The sequence below is a fragment of the Hylobates moloch genome, unplaced genomic scaffold (genome assembly GCF_009828535.3).
Source record: "Hylobates moloch isolate HMO894 unplaced genomic scaffold, HMol_V3 SCAFFOLD_18, whole genome shotgun sequence".
Lineage (NCBI taxonomy): Eukaryota > Metazoa > Chordata > Mammalia > Primates > Hylobatidae > Hylobates > Hylobates moloch.
In genome coordinates this window covers 71,202,537-71,221,611 of record NW_026652293.1, presented here as the reverse complement: position 1 = coordinate 71,221,611, position 19,075 = coordinate 71,202,537, and positions in this window count along the sequence as shown.

Genomic DNA, 19,075 nt, shown 5'->3' with positions numbered 1-19,075 from the left:
ACACATTTTAATCAATTCCAGATCTTCGTTGTAAATAAGGAAGCCAATACAAACATTCATGTACATGGCTTTTGATGATACAAACATTCATGTACATGGCTTTTGATGACTTATGGCCACATGTCTGTTGGGTAGATTCCAGTAAGTGAAACTGTCGAGTCACAGAATATGCTTTTATTCAGTTGAGTGAATAGTGTGATTTTTTTTTTTTTGCCCAAATTTGTACTTCAGAATATTTGAGAGTTAGATGCTTTTATTTAGTGTCAATTTATTTTGTATTTATTTTTAGTCTATTCCATTAGGTATGAATGGGTATCTCATTTTGGTTTTCATTTGAAAATTATTGATGACAAATGATGCAAGAATTTTCTCATAGGGTTATTGAGTGTTTTCTCATAGGATTATTGGGCGTTTTCTCATAGGATTCTTGAGTATTTTCTCATCATCTTTAGTCAACTGCCTATTCAAGACTATTTTCCATTTTTCTCCTTTTTTTCTTTTTTTTTTTTTTTTTGAGACAGAGTCTCACTCTATCGCCCAGGCTGGAGTGCTGTGGCACAATCTCAGCTCACTGCAACCTCTGCCTCCTGGGTTCAAGGGATTCTCCTGCCTTAGCCTCCCGAGTAGCTGGGATTACAGGCATGCACCACCATGCCCAGCTAGTTTTTGTATTTTTACTAGAGACGGGTTTCCTCATGTTGGCCAGGCTGGTCTCGAACTCCTGACCTCAGGCCATGCACCTGCCTCAGCCTCCCAAAGTGCTGGGATTACAGGCGTGAGCCACCATGCCTGGCCAATTATTTTCCATTTCTTTGAGAGGGTTTTCCCTCTTTTCTTATGGATCTGAAGGAATTCTTCATACATTTTGAATACAAGTCTATTGTTTGATATATGAAAATTATTTGAAAACAAAAGTTCTTAATTGTAAGGAAGCCGAAGTTATAAAAACCATCATGTCTGCTTAGTGGGCTTTCATTTCCTTCAACAAATCTTTGCCCCAAGATCATGAAGATAATCTATCATGTTATCACTAAGCAGTTTTATAGTTTACCATTCACATTTAGGACAAAACTGTCTGGAGCTGCTGTCTTTGTGAGGTAGTTTTTAATGTGTTTTTCTCTATAGGTATCAAATAAACCTAACATCTTTTACTGGAAGACTATTGTTTCATTCCCTGTATTTCAGTGACATTTAGGTAAATCAAATAACTATATGTGTTTAAGTGTTTCAGGAACCCATTTTTCTTCCACTGATTGATTCATCTTTACTTTCGCCCACATCAAGTTGTTTTACTTGTTATGGCATTATAGCAAGTCTTGATATCGGGTAGTATATGCTTTCCAAATTTTATCTGTTTAAATATTGTAGAATCAGTTTTCAATTTCAACAAAACTGCTTATTGGAATATTTATTGGGAATATATTAACTCTATAGATAGATTTATGAAGATATATTTACAAGTTGAGTAATTTAAACCTTGAACATGTTATACCTTCCATTTATTGATATCATCAACAATTTGTCTTGGAACTGTGAGGTACTTTTCGGAGTCACTTAAACAATTTTAGTAAATGTATTTCTTGGTATTTGATGTTTTCTGATGTTATTTTCAGTGGTTTCTTTTTAAATTGCAATATTTAATTACTTTTTACTAATATGACCTTATTTTGTCCATTTTTTCAGTGGACCTATTAAACTTATGTATTCAATTTAATATATTTATTTCCAGATTTTTGAATATTCTGTATTAAAACAGGAAATAACAATATTATAATTTTTCCCTTTTAATACTTTTATTTTTTAAATCCTGTCTTTCTGTTATGTGTAGAGCTTTGGCCCAATTTGAATAGAAATTGTAATAGTGGATTTTTTTCTCTCATTCTTCTTTTCAGGTGGAAAGCATTCAATATTTTATCAGTAAGTATAAGTTGCTTTGTAGCTTGTTTTTAGCTAATATTTATCAGATTAAGAATATCCATTTCTACTTAAACGTATTTTGAAAATAGCTATAAATTGTGACATGTTGTGTTGTTTTCAGGTGCATTTGCTGGTTTTATTGAGAGGATAACATACATTTTTCTCTTTATTCCGTTAATTAAAGAACTTCTTGCAGTCCTGAAATCAGTCACAGTTGGTCAGATTTCCACATTTTAGATTTTCCTATTTACATATTGCTGGATTCCATTTACTAATTCTTTTTAAGTTTTACATATATGTTTATGGGAGAGATTTCCTTGACATTTATTCCATCAAAGCCTTGTCAGGTATCACTATCAACAGGTATCAGTATCATAATCCTGTGGGCCTCATGAAAGAAATTATAAAGTGTATTCCATCTTATAATTCCCTGGAGAAAATTTTATAAGATTAGTATTAAATATTTTCTAAATTTTCAGAAGTCATTGATGAAGCATGTAGGCAGAGATCATTTATTCATTTATTTCATGAAAGAGTCTGACATAAATTTAATTTCTTGACTAGATAAAGGGTATCCAGATTTCCTGTCAGTTTTACGTTTTTTATTTCCAAGGAATATGCTTATTGCACCTAAGATTTCAAGTCTAATTGAAAAAAATTGCTTATATTATCTTCTTTCCTTCTTAATAACTATGGGAACCGTAGTGATGCCCCTTTTTCTTTTCTGGTATTGTTATTGGTATTTAGTTTCTCCTGTTCTCTTGCTCTCTTTCCCTTATTAAATTTTTTAGATTATAAATTTTATTCATTTTATAAAAGAGGAAAATTTTGTCTATTATGTTTTTTTCTGTTTTGTATCTGCTTTCTATTTCATTGATTTCTGCTATTCATTCTTTCGTTCTTTCACTTTATTCTGGCTGTAATAGAATCATTGATTATGGCTTCTGGAGGTGGGTGCTTAAGTCAGTGACCTTTAGACATCTATGTATCTAGTTATTTACCTATCTATCTGCATTCAAGGCCATAATTTTCACCTAAGCACTGTTCTAGCTGCATTTTGCATGTCTTTTTTATTAAATTCAGTTAAATATTTTTTAAAACTTATAAAAATTACTTTTAACTGTGAGTTATTTTGAAGCGTTTCCTTTAATTAACATTTGGACATTTTCTATTTTTTTGTGTGTGTGTGTGTTATTGAATTCAAAAATTCATCTGTGGCGAGAGAATATACTCTGTGTGAGTCCAATTATTTGAAATTGGTTGAAGTTTGCTTTCTGGCTCTTATAGAATATGTTTTCACATTCTTTTCATGCATATGTTTTGAAATTGTTTCCACGTATAATTGCAGTTACTGGGTATTCTTATTAAGCTGAATCTCTTAATGTTAAATTCAAATATTCAAATTATTTTTTATTTTTTGGTTTGCTTATTCTATGATTTACTGAAAAATTATATTAAAATCTACCATTTTTATTTGTGAATGTATTTACTTCTCTTTTTTTGTTTTGTTACTTTCACTTTCCTTTCCTAGGCAGATAGAGTAAGAGACAGATTGCTTTCATTTAATCATGTATTGACCCAACCTGAGGTAAGGTTGCATGTCTGCTAAGCTTTAGTCTAGCTCTAATTAATCCCCAGTCCTAGGACTTAGCTAACAGGAAAAGTGGTCCAACTGGGAGGCTGGTGCAATCAGTAGGGTGTTACCCACTGCAGGGACCTGGACCCTAAGCCTTCAGTGCTGTTATTCAGATAACTTTTGTTTTGTCTCTTAGCTTCATGTCCCAAATAATTTGTGAATTTGACAAATATTTTGAGGGGCAACCTGACAGGCCAGAACTTCAATTAATGACTCTTCGTAGTAGAATTCTGGTCTCTTAATGTGTCGTTGTTATAATTATTGTTTTCTTTCTAGTTTTATGTAACGACCAAAAGCCCTGCTTCTTTTTTCACCTTCAGTTTCACATGTTTGTCCAAATCATGGGCATCTCAGCCCCTTACCTGTGTTTTGGTTAAAAAAATAAATAAAAGTGGCTGCAGAATGCTGGCTAGCCTCTCTCCACGGAAATGCCTTCTCCAGCATTTTAATTTGCCATTTCCCAGCAGTTCTCTGATAACTTCATACACATAATTTGTGGTTTTATGTAACTTTTTCAGTTATTCTCAGCAGGAATTTTAGTTTGTCATTAGCAATTCCATGGTATCAAGAAGCTTAAGTAACGCTCAGAATTTTAAATAGATACATGAGGAATTGAATTTTCAAATCCAGGTTATCCTCACTTCCAAATGACCCTTATACATGCTCCATAAAGAGCAACATATATGTGAATATGTGCCTTCTCCATTTGAAACATTGTATAAGAAGCTTTCAAATATGTGATCTCATTTAGCAATGGTCATATCAACTTTATTATTATAAATGAGGAAATAGCAAGAGGGGAGTTAACACTGAAAATTAGAATACTAATAAGTGGTAAAATCAAGACTCAATTTGAAACTACCTAACTTCAAAGCACTGTGGAGACAGTGACAAAATGAAAACAAAGAAGGTTTATAAAATGACTAACCAAATAATTTACACTCCAACTTCACACCATAGTTATGGTGACCCTACAACTTTAGCAGTGTGATCCTATTTAACACCAATTAGGTGTATTAAAAGTTTGAACTATTAAGACGTAGATCCTAGTTACTTTTTCTGTGTTAATAGCTTAAAACAATCACGTATTATCTCTCAGACTTTCTAAGGGTTAGGAACACGGCATGGCTCAGAAGGACCATTCAGGTTGAGGAACTCTCATGAACTCTCATTTCAAAGGATTTTTCACTCCTATTTGAATGCATGGGCTGAAAAGACTCAAATAGCCGGGATTCCTCAGGCTGCTCCATCTGTATGTGTTTTCCCTGTATGGTCTTCTCAGTATGGCAGCTTCAGAATAGCTGAGTTTCTAACCTGATGACTCATGGCTCCAAAAGGCACATGAACCAAGAGAAAGATTCTAGCCAGTTGGCTTGTTGCCTTTCATGATCTCGCCTCAGAAGTCATGCACTGTCCTCTTCTCTGGATTCTATTGGTCAAAGCAGTTACACAGATTCATTCAGTTTCATTGGGAAGAAACATAGATCCTCCCTCTCAATGGAGAAATGGGGTTGGAATATGTATTGGTGCAGCCATCTCTGAAAAATACATTTTGCAGTATCTATGCTGTCATAGATTAAAAAAATAAAAATATAATGTTTTCTAGTTTCTTGAAACTAGAAACTATGTTGACTAAGTAGAAAATAACATTTCCATACAAAGTAAGTAAAAATTGACTTACCAGTTGAGGATGTATCACTTTAAAATAAAAATAAAAACACAAGTTTCCAATCTTAAATTCTAGGGCTTTTATCAAGGTAGAGCAACAGTAAGGGATCTGAGGCAGTTGGATTCCCTTTGGTTTTAGGGAGATGGTAATTTATCAAAAAACGTATATATAAAAGCTCCCTAAGATGATTTATTTACATGTGTCTCTGAATTTTCCCTACTGTCTGAAATAAAATTTCCTCTTGCTGACAAGTGAAAGAAACACTAGCCAGAACTAATCAACCTTAAGTGAACATCTGTGAATAGATCCTAGCTGTAGATTTATACCCTGTCACATGGCCATTAGCACAGTTACATCTTACTATTTATGAAGCATTTTTCACTTAGAAATATCTATCTTCAGCAGCTAGTAGAATATGCGTAAGGCTAGCAAGCCTGTGTGTGTGTGTGTGTGTGTGTGTGTGTGTGTATGTGTGTGTGTATCCAGCTTAAATTGCAGAATCTCATGAATTATTCTTGCTCTAATGAGGATGAGAGAGAAACCATCATTGCTTAAGTGAGAATGAAGTTTCCAGAAAACAAGATCTACAAAGCAGACATTGCTTCAAATTTGTCTTCTGCTTTCACTGTCTACCTCTCTGCACTTTTCTTCTAGGGTTACCCTTTTGACTTGCTATTTCATCTATCTTTAATTCATTTTTCAGTTCTACAAACATCGTGTGACACTCTCAGCCTTCATATAATCCTTCCTTTTCTTTTTGTAAAAAATCTTGATGCACTTATTTCCTGTAAAAATCGCAAATGTTATTTTAAACTAATATTATTTTAGGTTAATATTAGAATAAAAACTTTCATCTTTTAGGTTTATTTGTGGCAGGTTTTACTCTAGGTTCTTGTTATATATTATTTCATTTGAGTAAAACCACTCTAAGGGATAAGTATTATTGTGCAAATGGTAAAGATGAAGAATCTAATGCCCAAGCAGGTGAAATTAAGTTTATCTAGCTAGTAAAAGAAGAGGATGAAATCAAATCTAGTATGTCTGTTTAATAAAACTGGCACTTTTTTATGGAAAATTGTCAGAGATTTTTCCAGAACATCTCCGTTTTCTTTTTTTGTTTTCTTTTTAGATGTCATCCTTTTCAGTTCTAGAATTTCCATTTAATTAATTTTCATGGATTACAATTCTCTAGTTAAATTTGACATCTTTCTACTCGTTTTCCCCCTTTTGCCCTGTGTTTCCTTAATCATCCTTAATTATAATTCTTGTCTGCTAATTCCATTATCTGACCACATGCAGCGTTGCTTCTGTTGTCTGTGGTCCTCTGTCTTGGAATACCTACTGATTTTTTATTGCATATTGAACATTGCGTATAATATGCAAAGCTACAGATTAAGTTTTATTTCAGCAGAGTGTGCTTTACCCCCCTTTGCTAGGTAAGTAGAGTAGTGGCTAATCACAAGTTTAATAAAGCTCAGTCCTTCACTACTATTCTAGCAGCATGTATTAATACCTCCAATCAGCTCTTAACTAATCGTTTCCTGACCTCAGCTCTGGTTGTAAAGAGATGTCTAGCTTTTATATTTTATACTTAAGCCCTATGTAATTTCAGAATTTGGCAAATGTCTTAAAGACAAAACCAACTACATATGATTGGATTGCTTCAAGTCTTGAGATGTGTCTCTGCAGCCACATGAGGTCATCCAATGCCCCAGCAGCAGTCCTCTAGGCAGAGTCCGCATTCTCCAGTCTCCTGCTTTTTGCAGTCAGTAAGCACCCTAAGGAAAAGTGGTTCCAGAAGTTAGCCCACCTCTTGGAGGGCCTACCTTTTTCCAATATAAACCCCATTAGTTCTCCATTGCATCAGCACCTTGCTGATGCATTATACAGACAATTTGTATATTTTATCTAATTATTCTGTGCTACAAGCAATTTTGTCCTACTGTATCTATTTTACTTTATTTTTTGTTTTTACTTCATCTAGATTAGAATCTACTATATTATGTTGCTGTTCTTCCTTCACCATATTATAATTTCCATCTCCTATTTTAATACCCATCCACCTCCTCAGATACACATTGCATTTTTTGAGAGAATACAAAGGACACTTTCGTGATAATAAAACCTATTCTTGACTATAAATAAAATTTAAAACAATAGTACAGAGTCTTAAAACTACATCAGCCGGGAAAATACTTGCGGGAAATTGTTTTAAAAGGGCAAAACAGTAGGCTATATTCTAGGATGACTTCAACATGATTGGCCCAAGAGGAAAAGCAGTGTTAAAAAATATATATATATACATATATACATATATATATATACACACACACATATATGAGAAAAATACATTGATTTGTTGGGTCCCTTATAAATATATCTCCTGCTTTGATGTAAAACTTACTAGAAAATAAAATTAATTATCATTTTAGTTCTATATTTGAATGATCTTGTTTCTTTGTGGTCAACATTTGTGAAAATGAAGAACAGACACAAAATATCCAACAAAAAGTGCATGCAGCGGAATATAAGAGTGACTCAGAAACAAAGGAAAATTAATATTGTCTAAAGACCCCAATTTCAGGGAGAATATGAGACTTAAAAGAACTGTTTAGAATTTTACACAAACTGAACACACAAAGGAGGGAACCCTAGATAAAATACAAAAAGAAAAACTGAAAACTATAATCCCAGATTGATCTGAGTACACAAACTTGACAGAGCATGTATAAAGTGAGAAATGGCATTTTTTGCTATATTATTTGATTGCCAAGAAGCAGTTTTCTAATTTTGTTGAAAAAGCAGTTGGTCATATTATATTAACCACAAGACTAACATAATTATTCTGCATTCCTCCTTATACAGAAAAATCTACTTTTTTTAAATACACATATATGTTCATATAAGGAACGTCATAGAATAAGAAGACATGAGGTCGGGCGCAGTGGCTCACGCCTGTAATCTCAGCACTTTGGGAGGCCGAGGCGGGCGGATCACGAGGTCAGGAGATCAAGACCATCCTGGCTAACACGGTGAAACCCCGTCTCTACTACAAATACAAAAAATTAGCCGGACAGGGTGGCAGGTGCCTGTAGTCCCAGCTACTCGGGAGGCTGAGGCAAGACAATGGCGTGAACCCGGGAGGCGGAGCTTGCAGTGAGCCGAGATTGCGCCACTGCACTCCAGCCTGGGCGACAGAGCGAGACTCCGTCTCAAAAAAAAAAAAAAAAAAAAAAAAAGAAAAGAAAATATGAAATGATAAGTGCTTATTTAGGGCATTTGTCAATGTTCTGGGACTGTGTTCATTTAAGATACAAAATTTACCCTTGAAATGTTTGCTTAAGGAAAGAATGCCTCCACAGATGACATCCTAACTTTTTCTGCATATTGGCAATGACAGCAGCAATACTAACAATAAAATATGTGTATTATTTTATGAGGGTTATGTCTAGATTGTGTTGAGAAAAATATAAAGAAGGTCGTACAAGATTGATACAAAGAGCAACCTCAAGTATATGTCTTGAAAGAAAAATTCCATAAAATTAGAGCTGTCAGATTAAATGAATTGTCCAATAGATGCAAAAAAATGTTGCACACAAAGTATGAATTCGGAAATACATTTCACTAATTTTTTTACAGTTTTAATAGAGCTATCAATTTACATATGTGACATAATATTATACAAAGCAAGTAAAACAGCCATGACCATATCTTTGATGTATAATCTGAGATAGAAAATTCTTTTATATAATTAATTTCTCTGGATATACTATTTATCTTTTTATATTTATTTTGGATTCTTTAGAATATATATAATTTTTTATCCGAAATTTAAAATAACTTACCAATACATTTTGATGGGCAGGTAGGTGTTGATGGTTAGCATTTTGATAACCAAATCTCATTCATCTTCATTTTGCATAATACCTCATTCCACTTCAGGAAACTTTCCCAAGCATATTATTTTTTTGGTTGATATGTTAGAATAGTGATCTACAACTTTTAACATACAAAATTAATTAAAAGTGCTAATTTGGTTTAATTCAATCCTAAAAAAATGTTAATATAAAACTCTAGTTTCTTCGCTCATAATATGCAGTTTTCCTTTTCTTTTTGAATACTGTAAACTATGAAAACAGTCACATTGTCAAATCATATTCTTACAAATTAACTGTAATCAGTCATTCACTAAACACATTTAATTAAATGCGTTATCTTTCTCAGTGCTATTTATAGTCTGGCTCGTATTTGAAATTTAATATCCCTTTATAAATGACCCTAGAGAATAAACGAAGGCATGGAAATCAATTATTATTACTTTGTAATGACAAATCTTATTGTTAAAACTCTCTTGCTTTTAAAAATAATTTCTACCCCCTATCTCTAATTTCTCTTGTTGGAGTCATGTTAGTTCAGGAAATTTTAAGTTAATTTCTATATGACAACAGAGGGGAAAAAAACAGTCATTTATTGTGATAAATAAGCTGAAGTCTGTTTCACAAAAAAATGGCTCAAGACCTGAAATCACAAAGACATACAGAATCCAAACTTCCAAGTAAGTCGTGGGATTAATGATTAACACTTTCATTCCAGTTTCGATAGCATCTATAACTGTTCCTCATATATTTCTTCTACCTCTTCTCTTTGCTTCTAATATAGAACGGTCAGAGTAAAATACCTGCATTCTACCATTGCCTCTTTTGTCCTCAGTTATTCTTTCTTGATTTGTGACTGATTTGAGAGTGCAGCCATATCCCAGAAAACAACTTCCAAGTCTGCTATTTTACATATTTTGGTCAATAATAAGCTTCTAAATCCCATTCTTCACAAAAACTCTGAAAGTTGAGCCATAGAAAGTACAGAGTTGCTGGTTTAGAATACTGTTCTGTTCGGCATCCAATTAATGGAGACTTGCTGGGATTAACTGTGGTGATGAAATAATTGTAGCAAAAGAGAAATCTAAGGGAACGAAAACAAAGGACGTTATTAACCTAGAGCCAACCCTCAGGCTTAATTTCTAGTATTATAGAGTTTCCATTCAATCTGATAGTAAAAATAAATTAAATAAACTCTTATAAATGAAATTTTAGTTTTTCACTCTTTATCTCCCTGGCTGTTAATGTGAGCCATTCCACAGAGTGGAAATAAATCAGAAACTAGAACACAAACTTAATCTCTTGGCAACCAAACAGGAGCTAAGGGAAGGCAGTGCCTCCTTGCATGGAAATATTTTTCAAATGAGCAGTGGACCAAAGTAATTCACACGGAATGAATACAAATTTTCTTTTCCATTAGCATACAAAGCCATTTTCCCACCACCCATACAAACCACAAATCTCAACTGATTTTTTAGAATTATCCATATGACACATTGTCCAGTTTTAGTAATATGAATTATATGATAATTACATTATATAGTAATATAAGTTAGAATATAATATACAATATATTAATATTATATACTATTATATTAATATTATAACATAATAATAGTGAAATAATTATATCATATTATAAAATAATTATATTAATAATATAGTAATAATGATGTATTAATAATTATATTAATAATATAGTAATAATTAATATGGTAATAATTATATTATATATTATTGTATAGTCATTGCTATATTATATTAATATTATTAGTATTATATTATAATATATTAATATTGCTGATATTATATATTACATTACATATTAATATAATGTGCTATATTATATTACATATTAACAATATAATATATAACATATTAATATATTATATTATAATTAATTATATTATATTAATAACATGAATTTAACATTTGACAGTTTGTCAAATGACTACACAGTAGCCCTCATAAATGTGAGCACTCAGCATGGATATAAATTTAAACTTTTGATATAAACTGCATAAAGTTAGCAGACCAATCTCCACGATCCTGCCTATTGTATTTCTATTGATATAATTTTATATGTTAACTTGTTTTCAGCTAAGTCAACTTTAACTTTTTAATTTACCTGATCAAACCATAAGTACCTTTTACACATAGCATGCTGGTTGCTGAATCTATTCCATGATTCCACAGTTCATTTGCTGCGCTTAAGTACAAAAAGATATATGTATTGCCAAAACTGATTGTCTTATTTACCCCCTTTCTCTAGATTATGAGGGTAATTTTTAAAAAATAAAGTGTGGTCTAAAAGAATACACAGAAAACAAAAATAAATAAAACACCAATATAAGAAAGATAGCCTTGCAGAAAAAGAACAGAGTCATCAAACACATATGGTAAGTGAAATTTGTTTTAGCAATAAGGATGGGATGTATTTATTAAATGAATGAGATTGTTGACTACTCATTGAGAATGAAATATGCAAATAGCATACCTAGCTCAAAATAAACAATATACATTTCAGATTGAAATGCACAATATCTATTTCAGATTGATTAAATATATGAGCACTAAGAAAATTTAAAAGCTTATTTTTCATAAAGTTACAATAGAGAAGGTCTTTCTATGCAGAAAAAGTTTTCTACCAAAAGCAGAAGACATAGAAGTGACAGATGTGACTTCACAAAAATTCACCATAAAGACAAAATTATCATCAAATGATGAACTGGAGGATTTGCAACATAAACGCATTTATGAGATAAATTTCTTTAATGTACAAAAGACCTTACATATTATTACACAGGCAATTGAAAAAAAGAGGGTCAAGGCATATTTTATACATATAAAATATGAAATACATATAATATATAAATATATAATATATTATATACTGTAAAATGCGTTAAGTCATTAATGGTAAAAGACATTTAAATTACAAGAAAGAGATAGAAATTAAAATATTTAACCTATCTATATGATGGGTATAATTTCCACACTTTCATTTCTGATTTTATTTATTTGAGTCTTCTCTTTTTCTTAGTCAGTCTTGCTAATGGCTTGGCAATTTGCTGATCTTTTTTGAAAAACCAACTCGATTTCATTGATCTCTCTATTATTTTCCAATTCTCTATTTTTTCAAGATGTTGGACATTACCCAGTAAAAGACAATGATTCATAAATGACAGGAAATAAAGGAAGCAAGCTCTACAACGGCTCCACTGTTCTGCTTTCAGAGAGTAGGGAAGGTCCATATGCTGTGTATCTACTCCTTTGTTGAGCCCTGGTATACACACAGAATTTATACATTAACGTGTTTACCTGTGCCCCTGTGAGAAACGACTTTGCCAACTAGACTGTGGTGTTTATGGACTGTGCCTTTTGTTTCCACCTTAAAGTTTTGATTAGAAAACTATTTTCCAAAGTTAGTTTTTCCAGTCCCTTTTTGCTCGGACTGCTTTGGTAGGACTCTGCCACACAGTTGCAAGATAATTAGCTCTGTTGTTATGGACTGTATTTTATCCTGGTACTCCCTGACTTCTCAGTTGCTAATTTAAATTTGCAAATATTAAAGCTGTCTTTATCAATGCTGCGAAGTTCAGTGGATTGTGACAAAGTCATAGATTTTCTGAGCTTTCAGACATAGATTTCCTGGGCTTTCCACCACCACAGTGCCATATACTCCAGTGCCACATCAGCTCCACTGACCTAAAATGTCCCCTGTTCTTCCTCTAGTCAAATATGCTCCTTGCTTCAACCCCCTGGTGACCACTGCACTGTATTCCCATCATTACAGTTTTGCCTTTTACAGGATTTCAAATAAATGGAATCATAGAGTAAGTAGGTTTTTTATCTGGAATATTTCTTACAATGGAACAAAACAGAAAGCCCAAACAAACATCATCAATTGATGTTTGACAAAGATTTAAAAGAAATTACCTGAAGAAAAATGGGTGCCCCTGACACATATTTTTAAGATTAGGAAACAAGAAGAAGTCAGAAGGCACCAAGTCAGGACTACAAGGTGGAGGCCTAAAGATTTCCTATCAAAATTCTCAACAAATTGCTCGTTTGATGAGAGGAATGAGAGAGCATGTTGTGTTGGAGAAGGACTCTTTTGTAAAACTTTCCTGGATGTTTTTCTGCTAAAGTTTTGCCTTAACATTCTCCAAACACTTTTTTTTATTTGTTTTGTTTTGGTTTTGAGACGGAATTTCACTCTCTCCCCAAGGCTGGAGTGCAGTGGCATGACCTCGGCTCACTGCAACCTGCACCTTCCTGGTTCAAGTGATTCTCCTGCTTCAGCCTCCCGAGTAGCTGGGATTACAGCCACGTGCCACCACGCCTGGATAATTTTTTGTATTTTTAGTAGAAATGGGGTTTCACCATGTTGGCCAGGCTGGCCTCGAACTCCTGACCTCAGGTGATCCACCCACCCCAGCATCCCAAAGTGCTGGGATTACAGGTGTAAGCCACCACGCCTTACCCCAAACACTTTCATAATAAGCAGATGTTACCATTCTTTGGCCTCCCACAGAGTCAACAAGAAAAATGCCTTAAGCCTCCCCAAACACTGTTGCCATGATTTTTCCTCTTGACCAGTCTGCTTTTGCTTTGACTAGACCACTTCTACCTCTTGGTAGCCATTGTATTGATGATGCTTTATCCTCAAGATTGTGCTGGCAAAGCCATGTTCTATTTCCTGTTATAATTTTTCAAATAAATGCTTCAGGATCTTGATCTCCCTTTAAAAAATTTCCATTGAAAGCTCTGCTCTTGTCTGCAGCTGGCGTGGGTGCAGTAGTTTTGGCACCCCTCAAGTGGGACGTTTGCCTGTCTTTAATTTTTCAGTTAGAATTGTCTAAGCTGAGCCAGCTGAGAAGTCCACGATGTTAGCTGTTGTTTCTGCGGTTAATTGTCTGTCTCCTTTAATTAGAGCACACACAAGATTACTTTTCTTTCCTTGCAAACTGATGTGGATGGTCTGCCACTGTGGGCTTCATCTTCCACGTCATCTCTTATCTTCTGAAAACGAATTATCCATTTGAAAACCACTGATTTCTTTGGGGCATTGTCCTCATAAGCTATTTTTTTAAGCGACAATGATTTAACCATTCTTCCATCCAAGCTTCACTATAAATTTGATATTTGTTCTTGCTTCAATTTTAGCATAATTCATGTTGTTCTGTTAGGAATTCTTTTCAAAGTGATTTCTTATCCTTCTTAATGGCTTAAACTAGATCTTGTTCAGACATATGTAACAACTTAGCATGAGCTTGTTTTGGTGCAGAAAAAAATTTAAATTTATGCATAGTTTTTTTTCAAAACATAAATTTTTAATGAAAATTTATGAAAGACTTCTTGTATATGTAAAATGCTTGTAGTGTGCCTTATATTTACTGATAAACTGATAAATGTAAGAAGTTTTCTATAGTCACCATTTTAAATATGATTACTATTACCAAAATCTCTAGTGAATTACCCAATCTTCAATAGCTCATGTTGTTTCTATTCTGAAGCATTGTATATAAATATGCATTTTAATGTAAAGATGTTAAATTAGACCTAGAGAAAAATTTTCTGCTGATAAATATTACTAAGTATTTGTATGATTGACTAACAAAAATTGTGATATATAAATAATTTTATTTAGAGATGTAAAAATTCAGAGTATATTTTAATCTCTGAAATAATTTGTGACCATCCTTCCACAGTTATTAATTACTTTGATATAATTTAGTGATTCTCTGGGCACTGTAATTCAATAATTTTATATGATTTAAGCATTAAGGCTAATATTTTGAAGCAGCAGCAGTAAAGAAAGCTTCTAAAATTAGTATTTTGCTATTTGCTTCACATGTCCCAAACTCCCTATGAATACACAATATTTACTACTGATGAGGTCTATTGTTCAACTTCTATCAAACAGATATTTGTTTAATTGAGAATAGTTATCTTAACATTACATTGTGAGTGAAGATTGACTCTACACTCAAATAGACTAACTATACCCCTAATTAGTTCTTGCTTATTTTCCTAACACCCAGTATAATGCCTCATTTACAATAGATATAATTTCTTGGGTTAGTAAGTAAATGAATGAATAGAGAAGTGAGGACTTCAGCCATGAGTTTTATTCACTGTGTTACTTAGTGCGGAAATATTTTTCATAAGTTCATTAAATATCTGAGTAAAATAAAATAAATATACATATGTTGATAGTACTCATTGTCATTGAAAAGAAGATAAAAATAAAGTTGGGAAAATTAGTAACTGGTAAGATGTAAATGGTATAATTATTAATATTTGTTAATAGTACGGTATGTCTTAGGAAAGATATACATTCAGCCCTTGGTATACACAGTTCCATATCTGTAGATTCAACCAACTGCAGATCAAAAATATTTTAAAGATTCTGAAAATGTACAGACTTCTTTACTTATTCTATTAAAGCAGTATAACAACTATTTACATAACATTCACATCATATTAGGTATTCCGTAGTTAATCTAGGGATGATTTAAAGTATACAAGGGGCTGTGCAAATGCTACACCATTTCATATAAACGACTTGAGCATCACAAATTTTGACATCCACAGGGGGTCCTACAACCAGTCCTCCAGGATACCAAGGGATGATTGTATATATTTTCCAAGTTTCCATTATATATTCATAAATGTACATTTACAAGGCAAAAAATGAAATTCTAGCTTTTAAATATCCAGAATAAAAATTAGGTCAAGTTTTCAGGCAAAAATGAAAATAAAGGAATTATTAGTAATGTGTGAAGAATAAGAACAACAGAAGCAAACAGAATTGGGGAATTCATTTCCAAAATATTAAAACACTGATTCAAATAAAACATCAAAATTAATAATGAGGACTTCTATAAAAGATGAAATTACACATGTGCAATAAAATATAGTGACATCCATGAAATCCAGAAAAAAAAATAGACTGGGTGAACATGGCAAATGCACTTACTATTCATGTATTTATAGCCAACATTTAGAACTGAATTTGCAAAGCAGTAAACTAAGTGCTTTGATTATAAATCTCATTTATTTCTTACCACAACACTACCAAACGGTGGTATTATAACACAGAGTTTAAAGATGATAATGGTTAAGGTTTTTTTTTAATGTCAAAGCTAATTCTTCAAGACCTGCTCTTAGTCAATATTCTCTGCAGCCTGAGTTAATTTAAAAGGAAGAAAAATAAATAAAGAAGGAAATGAAGAACTAATACCTTTTAAATAACCAAGATTATTTAATCTATGAGTTATTCACATAAATATGAATAATTTTAATACAAAGAGTATACATTAACAAATGAGATATACAAACAGAAAACATCTGTTTGTAGAAAAATTGTGAAACTTTCAATTAGGACAAAACTATACCCCTCTAAACTAAATAGTTTGTACATCACAACAACAAACATATATATATAGGAAAATTTACTTAAGCAGCAGTGAAAAACTGAAAAAAACTGACTTGCAAAGTTCTCTCTCCCAAAAATATACATGTAAACAACTGAGATTTTTCTTGATGTATAAATTTTAACAACAGAACAATTTGATATTATCCTATTTATTTTCTTTAAATCTATCATTTACATTGTACAGGGGAGCAATTAAAAATAATAAAACGACAGACCAAACTCTGTAACATAAGCTAAATATTAGCATACTGAATCTACCAGGATAATAAAAGACTATCATACTGTGAGAAACAAGTGATTATTACAATTGTGAAAATGACCATACTGCCAAAAGCAATCTGCAAATTCAGCGCAATTCCTATCAAATTACCACCATCGTTCTTCACAGAACCAGAAAAAAAATCCTAAAATTCATATGGAACCAAAAAGGAGCCCACATAGCCAACACAAGACTCAGCAAAAAGAACTAATCTGGAGACATCACATTACCTGACTTCAAACTATAAGGCCATAGTCACCAAAACACCATGGTACTGGTATGAAAATAGGCACACAGACCAGTAAAACAGAATAGAGAACCCAGAAATAAAGCTGAATTCTCACAGTCAACTGATCTTCAACAAAGCAAACCAAAACATAAAGTGGGGAAAGGACACCCTTTTCAACAAATGGTGCTGGGCTACTTGGCTAGCCACATGTAGAAGAATGAAATTAGATCATCATCTCTCACCTTATACAAAAATAAACTCAAAAACTTAAATCTGAGACCTGAAACCATAAAGATTCTAGAAGATAACATTGGAAAATCCCTCCTAGACATTGGCTTCGGAAAAAACTTCATGACCGAGAACCCAAAAGCAAATGCAACAAAAACAAAGATAAATAGATGGGACTTAGTTAAACTGAAAAGCTTCTGTACAGCAGAAGAAATAGCAGAGCTAATAAACAACCCACAGAGTGGTAGAAAATATTCACAATCTATATATCCAACAAAGGACTAATATCGAGAATCTACAAGGAACTGAAATCAGCAAGAAAAAAACAAACAATTCCATCAAAAAGTGGACTAAGAACATAAATAGACAATTCTCAAAAGAAGGTAGACAAATGGCCAACAAGCATATGGAAAAATGCTCAGTATCACTAATCATCAAGGAGATAAAAATCAAAACCACATTGCAATACCATCTTATTTCTACTAGAATGGCCGTAATCAAAAAAATAAAAAAATAATTAATGTTGGCAGGAATACAATGAAAAGGGAACTTTTACACTGTTGTTGGGAATATAAACTAGTACAACCACTATGGAAAACAGTAGGGACAGTCCTTAAAGAACTAAAAGTAGATCTACTGCTTGATCCAGCAATCCCACTATTATGTGCATATCCAGAGGAAAAGAAGTCATTATACAAAAAAAAGATACCTTCACACAAATGTTTATAGCAGCACAATTTGCAATTGCAAAAATATGGAACCAGCCTAAATGCCCATCAATGAGTGGATAAAGAAAATGTGACACATATATATACATATATGTATATGTATAAATGTATATATATACACATACATAAATATCACACTAGTCCATTACATTGATGACCTTACGTTAACTGAACCTACTGAACAAAAAGTAACGACTATTGTAGACTTATTGGTAAGACGTTTGCATGTCAGAGGGAGGGAAATACATTTGACTATAATCCAGGAGCCTATATCTCAGTGAAATTTCTAGGGGTTCAGTGGTGCATGTCCAGATATCCCTTTAAAATGAAAAAGAGACCAGGCATGGTGGCTCACGCCTGTTATCCCAGAACTTTGGGAGGCCAAGGGGGGCGGATCACCTGAGGTCAGGAGTTTGAAACCAGCCCAGCCAACATGGTGAAACCATTTCCGTCTTTACTAAAATACGAAAATTAGCCAGGCATGGTGGCATGCACCTGTAATCCCAGCTACTCGGGAGGCTGAAGCAGGAGAATTGCTTGAACCTAGGAGGTGGAGGTTGCAGTGAGCCGAGTTCGTGCCACTGCACTCCAGCCTGGGTGACAGAGCGAGACTCTGTCTCCAAAACAAAAACAAAAACAAAAAAAGTGAAAAATAATGTGTTGCATCTGGCCCCCTCCAAAAACCAAGAAAGATGCCCATCTAGTAGTTTTATTTGCATTTTGGAGTCACCATATATTCTAATTTTGGTGTGTTACTCCAGCCCATTAATCAAATGACCTGAAAAGCTGCTAGTTTTCAGTGGAGTCCAAAGTAACAGAAAGGTCTGTAACAGCTCCAAGCCATTGTGCAAGATGCTCTGCCACTTGGGCTATGTGAGCCAGTAGATCCAATGGTGCCTGAGGTGTCAGTAGCAGATAGGAATGCTATATGAAGCCTATGTCAGGCTCCTGTAGGTGAATCACAGTTCAAGCTTTTAGGATGTTGAAGAAAAGCCCCGCCATTATCTGGGCTTGCTACTGGGCCTTAGTACAACCTGAATGCTTGACACATGGGTCACCAAGTTCTCATACAGCAGCCTGAGGTGTTCAT